The sequence below is a fragment of the Pleurodeles waltl genome, chromosome 9 (genome assembly GCF_031143425.1).
Source record: "Pleurodeles waltl isolate 20211129_DDA chromosome 9, aPleWal1.hap1.20221129, whole genome shotgun sequence".
Classification (NCBI taxonomy): Eukaryota; Metazoa; Chordata; class Amphibia; order Caudata; family Salamandridae; genus Pleurodeles; species Pleurodeles waltl.
The window spans coordinates 1092994405-1093002882 of NC_090448.1; the positions used below are offsets into that span (position 1 = coordinate 1092994405).

Below are 8478 nucleotides of genomic sequence, written 5' to 3' on the forward strand. Positions count from 1 at the left end.
AGCACAATTTCAATCATAACTGGCATCAACAAAAGGCAAAAAGTCAGGGGGTAACCATGCCAAGGAAGGCATTTCCTTACATCCAGGCAGTGTAAATATGTTTACAAGTGACAAAATAATAAAGCAATACTATCAAAATATGTGCTGCGTTACACCGCATAATTTAGTTTTTCTTGTTACATAGTTTACTCAACCCTGCCACATAATTTGTTCCCCCGGCAGCATAAATCCAGTGGCCCTGCTTAAGAAAGATAATGAGGACTACAACATATAGGAGCCACGTCATCCATACTGGCAGGCATTATATGTTGTGTGCTTACACATAGCATAGTGGTTGGGGCTATTTATTATCAAAAGGAACCTTTTTTTAGCAACCTAACAACAATAACAAAAGTTTAGGGGAAAAAACAATAAGGTTGTAAATCCATGCCTTACAGATTCCATGATGCTACTTGATTCGGGTTCATAGCCAGGGCAACTGGAATTATGAGGCAGAAGGCCAAATTATGCAGCTGGTTTGACTAAATTATGCAGGGAAAAGAGGCACATTATACGGTGTAATGAGGCATATTTTGTGTTAGTAATACTTAATTATTTTACTGATTTTTACACTTGTTAAAATTTCTGGGCATAGATTGCACCTCATAAATACTAGTTTAATACTTACATTTAGTAATTAGCAAGACGAAACTGACCAGCCAACTTTTGAAAAGGCGCTTCCACTGTATGGCAACACATGTTCCTGCATTTTTAGGAACTTGTGAACCATTTGAGCCAGAAACAAAATATTTTGTTAAAATCTGCTGATTATGCAGCAGATGATGGATTATGTGGCAAATCTATAACTAATCAAAAACCTCTGCAGCAGCACAATTGCAGAATTCCAGTGGCCATGTTCATAGCTCACTGTGCTTTATTAAGAATGTAATTAACAAAAGTATCTCTGTGACAAAAACAGTAAGCCGCTGAACTATCTACATAAACAAACAAACAGTTTTTGATCTTCGTGTTAGACATTATGGGGCATATTTACAAGAAACTGGTGCATCAGGGCTGATGCCCCAGTTTTCTTGATCAGCCCTGCCCCCCTAACGACACAATGAGTGCGCCATATTTAGAATACGGCGCACCATGGCGCACGTTAGGCCAAAAGCGGTAACATTTTTGACGCTATTGTGGTGCTTTGCTGCACTAGCGTAAAAGATTTTGACGCTAGTGCAGCAAAGTGCAAGGAGGCCCATTTATTAAAGTGGGTGTGTTACTTTAACACCTGCTTTGAGCAGGTGTTAAAAATGTCGCCAAAAATGGCGCAGTGAAATCTTGTAGATTCGCCATTTTTCGGGTTTCCTAATGTCGGAAAGCCCCCCTTGCATACATTATGCCTGAGGCATGCATAAAGTGGTGCCAGGGGTTGCAAAGTGGCACAATGAATGCCTTACGCCACTTTGTAAAAAAAAGCATTTACAGTGCAATGGGTCTCGTGTTTGCTAGAGTTGAAGCTATTAGTGTTGGAAATTCCTAACTGGACTTTTCTTGTCACAACAATTGAAAATGAAAAGTAAAACAGTTGGTGTAAGTGAGCCGAAAGAACCGCGGCCGCCATGAGCGCGAAGAAGAGACACAAAAAGAACAAGCATTTTCAATGCAATGGGTCTTGCATTTGCTCGAGTTAAAGCTATTAGTGTTGTAAACTCCTAGCCAGACTTTTGTTGCCACATAAACTGAAAAGTGACACGGTTTCACATAATCGAGCAGACGACCGCCATGGGCACAAAGCAGACACACAAAAGGAAACAGAAGTTTGCATGCAGTGAAACGTATCAGCAAATGTGCAATTATCCATGTGTAATGATATTTGTGTTTTGATCACTGACTCCATGTTGCACTTAGCCTTGCAGCACACCGTCACATTGGTGACCAGCAGCTTAATTTTGCCTATTGACTTAATTTTATGCTTAACTTAGCGTTAGCCACTGCCATGTTAGAGGTGCAGACATTAGAAGTGCAGCTGCAAGTATTTTTCTGTGCCCATGTTATGCCATGCATTTTTCGCTCGTGTTCTTACTCCACGTGTTTGCATGTTCCTTCTCATCAAAGGCTAAGACATAACGTGGGGGAGTCAGAGAGATAAGGATGTACTAGGATGATGTTTATGGCACAGCAGGGAACGGTTTGGTTTTGGAGAAGCACCTTGGGATCTTGGCCAGTTCCAACGTGTTCCTTTCAGAACTGACTTGAAGTAGCCAGCATTTTTTAACAACAATGTACGAAGCGGGAGGGGTTTTCTAGAATTCTCCTCTCTGGCTTGTTTAAGGTATATAAGAGACCGAAACAGGATTGACCATGGAGTGGATCAGACCTCTGGCAGGATCAGGACGCTGATGCCTGTCATCTTTCCCTTGAGGGTAGGTCTCTCTTCACGGTCAACCTGGGGTTTGACAACCTGTTGCTAGCAGAAGAGATGAAGCAAATTCGACTGTGCCCCATGGTGATGCATTTTTAATTCTTATCAGCTGCTTTGCATTGTGCATGAATATATATACACACACGCACACACACACATATATTTGTGGTTTATAGATTGAAAGCAGAATATTCTATTACATGTTTCTATTTCATTCCTGTGACAATTTTTAAATGTGCACTTTCAGTTGCACACTTTTGACCTTTCTTTTCGAGCCTCACTGAGTGGTTTAATAAATGAAATTCTTAGACTGAGAGTTGCATACCAGAAATTCCTTTCAGTGTGTGTGTTTTATCTTGGTCCATAGTGAAGCAAAATACCATGTAACCGGCAAAAGTGCAATTATCCATGTAACAGCGCTGATGTCGTGCAAAGCTCTCGACTACTCCACAGCGAGATTGCGCTGCCTACAAAATAAAGAGAAAAAGTATTCCAGAAACCATACTGAAAACATGGAGCCTCGTATGTTTTCAGTAGTTGCTCGCTGCACTGGAGGCGGGCTAAACACCGGAAAAGGCATGAAGTATGCATGCCTTTCACTAATTAAATCAAGTGAATTTTAAAAGGCAAACCCACAAACCAACCAAATTGATGGGCATGCTTAAAAGCCCACAGAGAGATTACTCCAGGGACAGAGCGCTTTGCACGCTCGACCCTAATAAATTACGCTAGTGTTCCACAAGGGGGCGCTGGGGCCTTGTAAATCTAGCCCTCAGTTTTCTTGGAGCAACACTACCGCTGCTCACTACTTTTAGATGAGTCAAAACCCCTACTAGGTCAAAACTCTGATCTCTCCCTTGATCACCAGAGTTAAATTACTGGCACACATTTTGAAGTCTGTGTCTTTAACCCTGCAAGAAGTGTGAAAATGCAGCCCTCCCCCAGAGCTTGGCCCGGATGCATTGCCCTAGGCCAACCAGGAGGAGGCCCAGCAATGCTGTTTCTCCACAGAGAGGCCCATTATCCGTCTGTCTCTGACAATCGGCCGGCAAACAGAATGACAATGGGCTGATCGCAGCTAAGGGAAGGGAGGAGCTGCTGCAGGCCCTTGAGTTTCACAGGAGTGCAAGGTGGCCCTTTGTCCAGAATTACAGACAAAAGGCGTCCGTGAGAGGGCCCTTCACGGACAACAGACGTGAGGCCCAAATAACAGACGGTCCGCAAAATGTAAGTGGTCACCCTATTTCCATTTGACAGGAAGGAAGATATTTGGAAATAAGTAATATACATCACCAAAGAATTCAAACATGCATTTTTCAATTCATTGCATTTCTCCTACAGAGAGTTGTTTTGTTCATATCCATGTTGCTGTCTTGTTGGGTATCTCGCTGTGCTGTTTATGTGTAGTGTGTTTTGAAAGGTCCTACGCTATAAAACTATTATCAATACGCATAACTTTTCTCTGTGTTAAACCACATTTGTAACAATACGACTCACTTATCTTCATAATTGCTATATTGCCTGGCTCGTGGATTTTTAAAGTAAAAAGAAGGTTCAGAATGCTCTGAAATTAACAATTTGCTTTACATGTAGCGATCTAAAACATAATGCCATTAGCAGAAAATCGATTGAGCATGAGAAGCACAGGATCTACTCCTGAGATATTATTTTATTCTGGTGTAAGAAGGGAGAGTGTTTGCATGAAGTGCTACAACAGAGTGAACAATTTCCTGCATAGTCTTCATTTTGCCCTCCTTTGCTTTTAGCCCAGCTTGAGTGACCATATGGTTCCAGGTCCTAAAGTCATTACTTTTTTCGAGTCACAGGCTTCTCTTTTGATGGTATGCGATAGTTAATTTGAAGAAACCAAACTCTGCAAATCCTGGAATTTGCTTATCTCATGACTAGAAAAGGGATATGCTGATGACATGGACTCATGTAACCACCATTTGCCATTTTAACACAGCATCTGCATTTTTTTTCTAGCAGCCAATCTATGCCTCTTTCTATGGATCAAGTTACAAAAGACAGTGGTGTTAATAAACAAAAGCATTTATGAGTACATGAAGTAATGCTACAGCAGTATCTATGTACTCTTACATGTCTTTGTGAAGTGGCCTGAAATGTCCAGCTCCCTAGTAGTAAAAGTCAAAGCTATCCCATTTCATCGGGGAAGCTGTGCAGCATGGCTTAAAACCATTGGCAATGCCAATGGGTCCCAAAGGAGAGACCTATTGGCTTTGTCAATGCTTGTTAATTTCTCCCTCTTACTTCCTGAAAACTAATGTGCTAAACTACGTATTTAGAAAATGAAGACAACTTTTTTAGGGTATCTGGGCCTATTTTCAGTCAAAGCCCGGTCCTGCTATCAGAATCCCCCTTGCTTCTTTCAAAACACACAAGTATAGCGAGCGATTATTATGTCGGTGTTTCGACTGTTATTATATTTATAGCGTGCACATTTAGGCCTGTCCTATCAAAGACCATGACCTTAATCTCGTCAGATCGGAGATGAAGCTGGTATCCGTCCAGCTAACCAGTACCAGATAAACAGTTCATTAAAGATAACTGTCTGGAGACACAGAGCTCGGTGTCATCAATGTATGCAAAAAGATTCCAAAAGAATGGACTGATTTTACCAATTGGGCCATATTCAACTTTAGCAAAATGGAACTAAATTCTTTGTCCTAAGAAACCCCATGAGTAATGGCTTTGAAAACTGATCGAGAAGGATCACGTGATCGATCAATTAAAAGTGACAATCCAACTTTCACCTCACACTCCGCCGTTCCAAAGGAGCTGGGGAAGGAAGGAATTTAACATTTGTAACAAATGCCGTCGAGAGATCAAGGACTGCTAATATAGAAAAGACACCATGAACATGGGCGAGATAAAGGCAATTGAATACTGTGATTGGACCTACATCGATGTCATTCTGGGGAATGAATGCTGATTGAGTGAAATCGTGACTGGTTACGGAGAGGTAGCATTCGGAGCAATACTGTCACTAACTCCTTTAAGGGCAATGATCTAAAACAGAGTTTGATTTGGTAGCCAATAGTTTTGTTTTAAGGTCAGTCTGTGAAACGGAAAAAAACAATATATATAGTATAAGGTGCACAGGAGACTCGTTTTCGAGCACTGACAGAAGAAAAGAGAAAGAAGAGACCACAGTCATGAGGTTATCATCAATGTTGTTTCTAATATGACAGGCAGCTTTCGCTGACTTATCTGACTGAGGAACAAAAGTGATGCTTAAATTGCAGCGAATTAAATAGGGTGGAGGCTGCAAGAGACTCATTCGACCTGTCCTGATACTGCTCATTTAGGGTGTCGCGGCGCTTTATTGTTGTTGGTACAGAATAGTTTACTTATCCATAGTAAATTATTATGAAACAGTGTAGTTTAGGGTTGTGCTGAGGGAGGCTTCTCTTATGGCTGGTTGCTATGGCAAATGAAATGCTGTCGATTGATAGTGGTTCCTAGTTCTGTGCAGGATGTTTAAGAATTCATTATTTTAGATGGTGGAACACCCAAAAAGTGTAGGACCAATGATAAAAACAAGCAAAATGCTGAAACCAAATTCTAAGAATTCCACTACTTGCATCTAAAGTAGAAATATAACACTTGTGTCCCCAACTAGTAAAGAACATTAATTTACGATAGTTCCATTAATAAATTAGTATTTGAAGCTACATATGACGGTATATCGTGAATAACATCAGAGTTACTCACCTATGATAGCCCGGAAAAAAGCAACCACCTGTAAGTTACTACAGGCAGTCTGTACATTCAGCCCAATATATCCGTTATTGATTTGCTATGAACGATATTTGTTCCAAACCTCACTACTTCCGGGTCGCATGACCACCAATCGTGTGATTGAACTTATTGTGGGAGTTGCCAAGGAGCGGAAACGACTCGTGATATGTAAGATGAGGTAGGATTGGGGCATTTGTGGCTCCTCACCCTATCATGGTGCGCTGCCCAGGATTCCGAAGTGCTCATTGGCCGCGGAGTCGGAACGTGCCTGTGAGATTGATCTAAACAGTGCCCGCACCGTTCTATGAATGCTGAGCGCTTTGGAGTTAACTTGATTTCCATGGCGGCTAATTTAGAGTTAGGTAGTCACGGACAGGTTGTAAAACTCGAGCCGTGAGGTGATGCCAGGGTCAGGTCCCGTTGGTGCTACACACAATTCTGGATGAGAAGGGTCATGTGAGGGAAAAGTTCGACGGCGGTAGAATCGTGGCTGGTGGTTAGAGGCACGGCTGACTCCTCGGGGGCGATAAAGCGAATGATGGGCGGACCCCAATTCACTAAACTTGTTCGATCGAATGATGGGTGGGCTATTTCATCATGTCAGCCCGGGCCCTTGGTTCCTCGGTCAGCTGCCCGTTTGTAACTGACTTGCGAGGCACAGCTTGGGCCCTGGCAGTATATGAGTAGCTGCTCTTAAAGCCCGTTCTGGTTTGTTTTAATATTAAACGGGGCTTTAACCCCTTCGCTGCCAGGCCTTTCCCCCCTCCTGTGCCAGGCCTTTTTTGGGCTATTTGGGGCAGTTCGCGCTTAGGCCCTCATAACCTTCTGTCCACATAAGCTAGCCAAGCCAAATTTGCGTCCTTTTTTCCCAATATTCTAGGGATTCTAGAGGTACCCAGACTTTGTGGGTTCCCTTGAAGGAGGCCAAGAAATTAGCCAAAATACAGTGAAAAATTAGTTTAAAAAAAAATAGGAAAAAGGGGCTGCAGAAGAAGGCTTGTGTTTTTTTCCCCCTGAAAATGGCATCAACAAAGGGTTTACGGTGCTAAAATCACCATCTTCCCAGCTTTCAGGAACAGGCAGACTTGAATCAGAAAACCCAATTTTTCAACACAATTTTGGCATTTTACTGGGACATACCCCATTTTCACGATTTTTTGTGCTCTCAGCCTCCTTCCAGTCAGTGACAGAAATGGGCATGAAACCAATGCTGGATCCCAGAAACCTAAACATTTCTGAAAAGTAGACAAAATTCTGAATTCAGCAAGGGGTAATTTGTGTAGATCCTACAAGGGTTTCTTACAGAAAATAACAACTGAAAAATAATAATATTGAAATTGAGGTAAAAAATACAGCAATTTTTCTCTACGTTTTACTCTGTAACTTTTTCCTGCAATGTCAGATTTTTTAAAGCAATATACCATTACGTCTGCTGGACTCTTCTGGTTTATAGGGCTTGTAGGTTCATCAAGAACCCTAGGTACCCAGAGCCAATAAATGAGCTGCACCCTGCAGTGGGTTTTCATTCTATACCGGGTATACAGCAATTCATTTGCTGAAATCTAAAGAGTGAAAAATAGCTATCAAGAAAAACTTTGTATTACCAAAATGGGCACAAGATAAGGTGTTGAGGAGCAGTGGTTTTTTGCACATCTCTGAATTCCGGGGTGCCCATACTAGCATGTGAATTACAGGGCATTTCTCAAATAGAAGTCCTTTTTACACACTCTCTTATATTTGGAAGGAAAAAATGTAGAGAAAGACAAGGGGCAATAACACTTGTTTTGCTATTCTATGTTCCCCCCAAGTCTCCCGATAAAAATGATACCTCACTTGTGTGGGTAGGCCTAGCGCCCGCAACAGGAAATGCCCCAAAATACAACGTGGACACATCCCATTTTTTGACAGAAAACAGAGGTTTGGCCTCTAGCTCAGCCGGCACCTAGGGAAACCTACCAAACCTGTGCATTTTTGAAAACTAGGGACCTAGGGGAGTCCAAGATGGGGTGACTTGTGGAGCTCTGACCAGGTTCTGTTACCTAGATTCCTTTGCAAACCTCAAACTTTGGCTAAAAAAAATATGTTTTCCTTACATTTCGGTGACAGAAAGTTCTGGAATCTGAGAGGAGCCACACATTTCCTTCCACCCAGCGTTCCCCCAAGTCTCCCGATAAAAATGATACCTCACTTGTGTGGGTAGGCCTAGCGCCCACGAAAGGAAATGGCCCAAAACACAACGTGGACACATATTTTTTCTCAGAAAACAGAGGTGTTTTTTACAAAGTGCCTACCTGTGGATTTTGGCCTCTAGC

The 8478-nt window shown here is 42.1% G+C and overlaps 1 protein-coding gene across 3 annotated transcripts in view; it reads right to left on the reverse strand.

Annotated features, from left to right (window-relative positions):
* Nucleotides 1–6284, reverse strand: part of ZNF106 (zinc finger protein 106) — a 331145-nt gene extending 324861 nt beyond the window's left edge. Inside the window, exon 1 of one of the 3 annotated variants that reach the window (XM_069208786.1) lies at nt 6140–6284. The gene's annotated coding sequence lies outside the window, so the exon portion shown is untranslated. The remainder of the gene's footprint in view (nt 1–6139) is intronic. The other 2 variants (XM_069208785.1, XM_069208787.1) reach the window with 2 other exon arrangements.
* Nucleotides 6285–8478: the final 2194 nt, after the last annotated feature.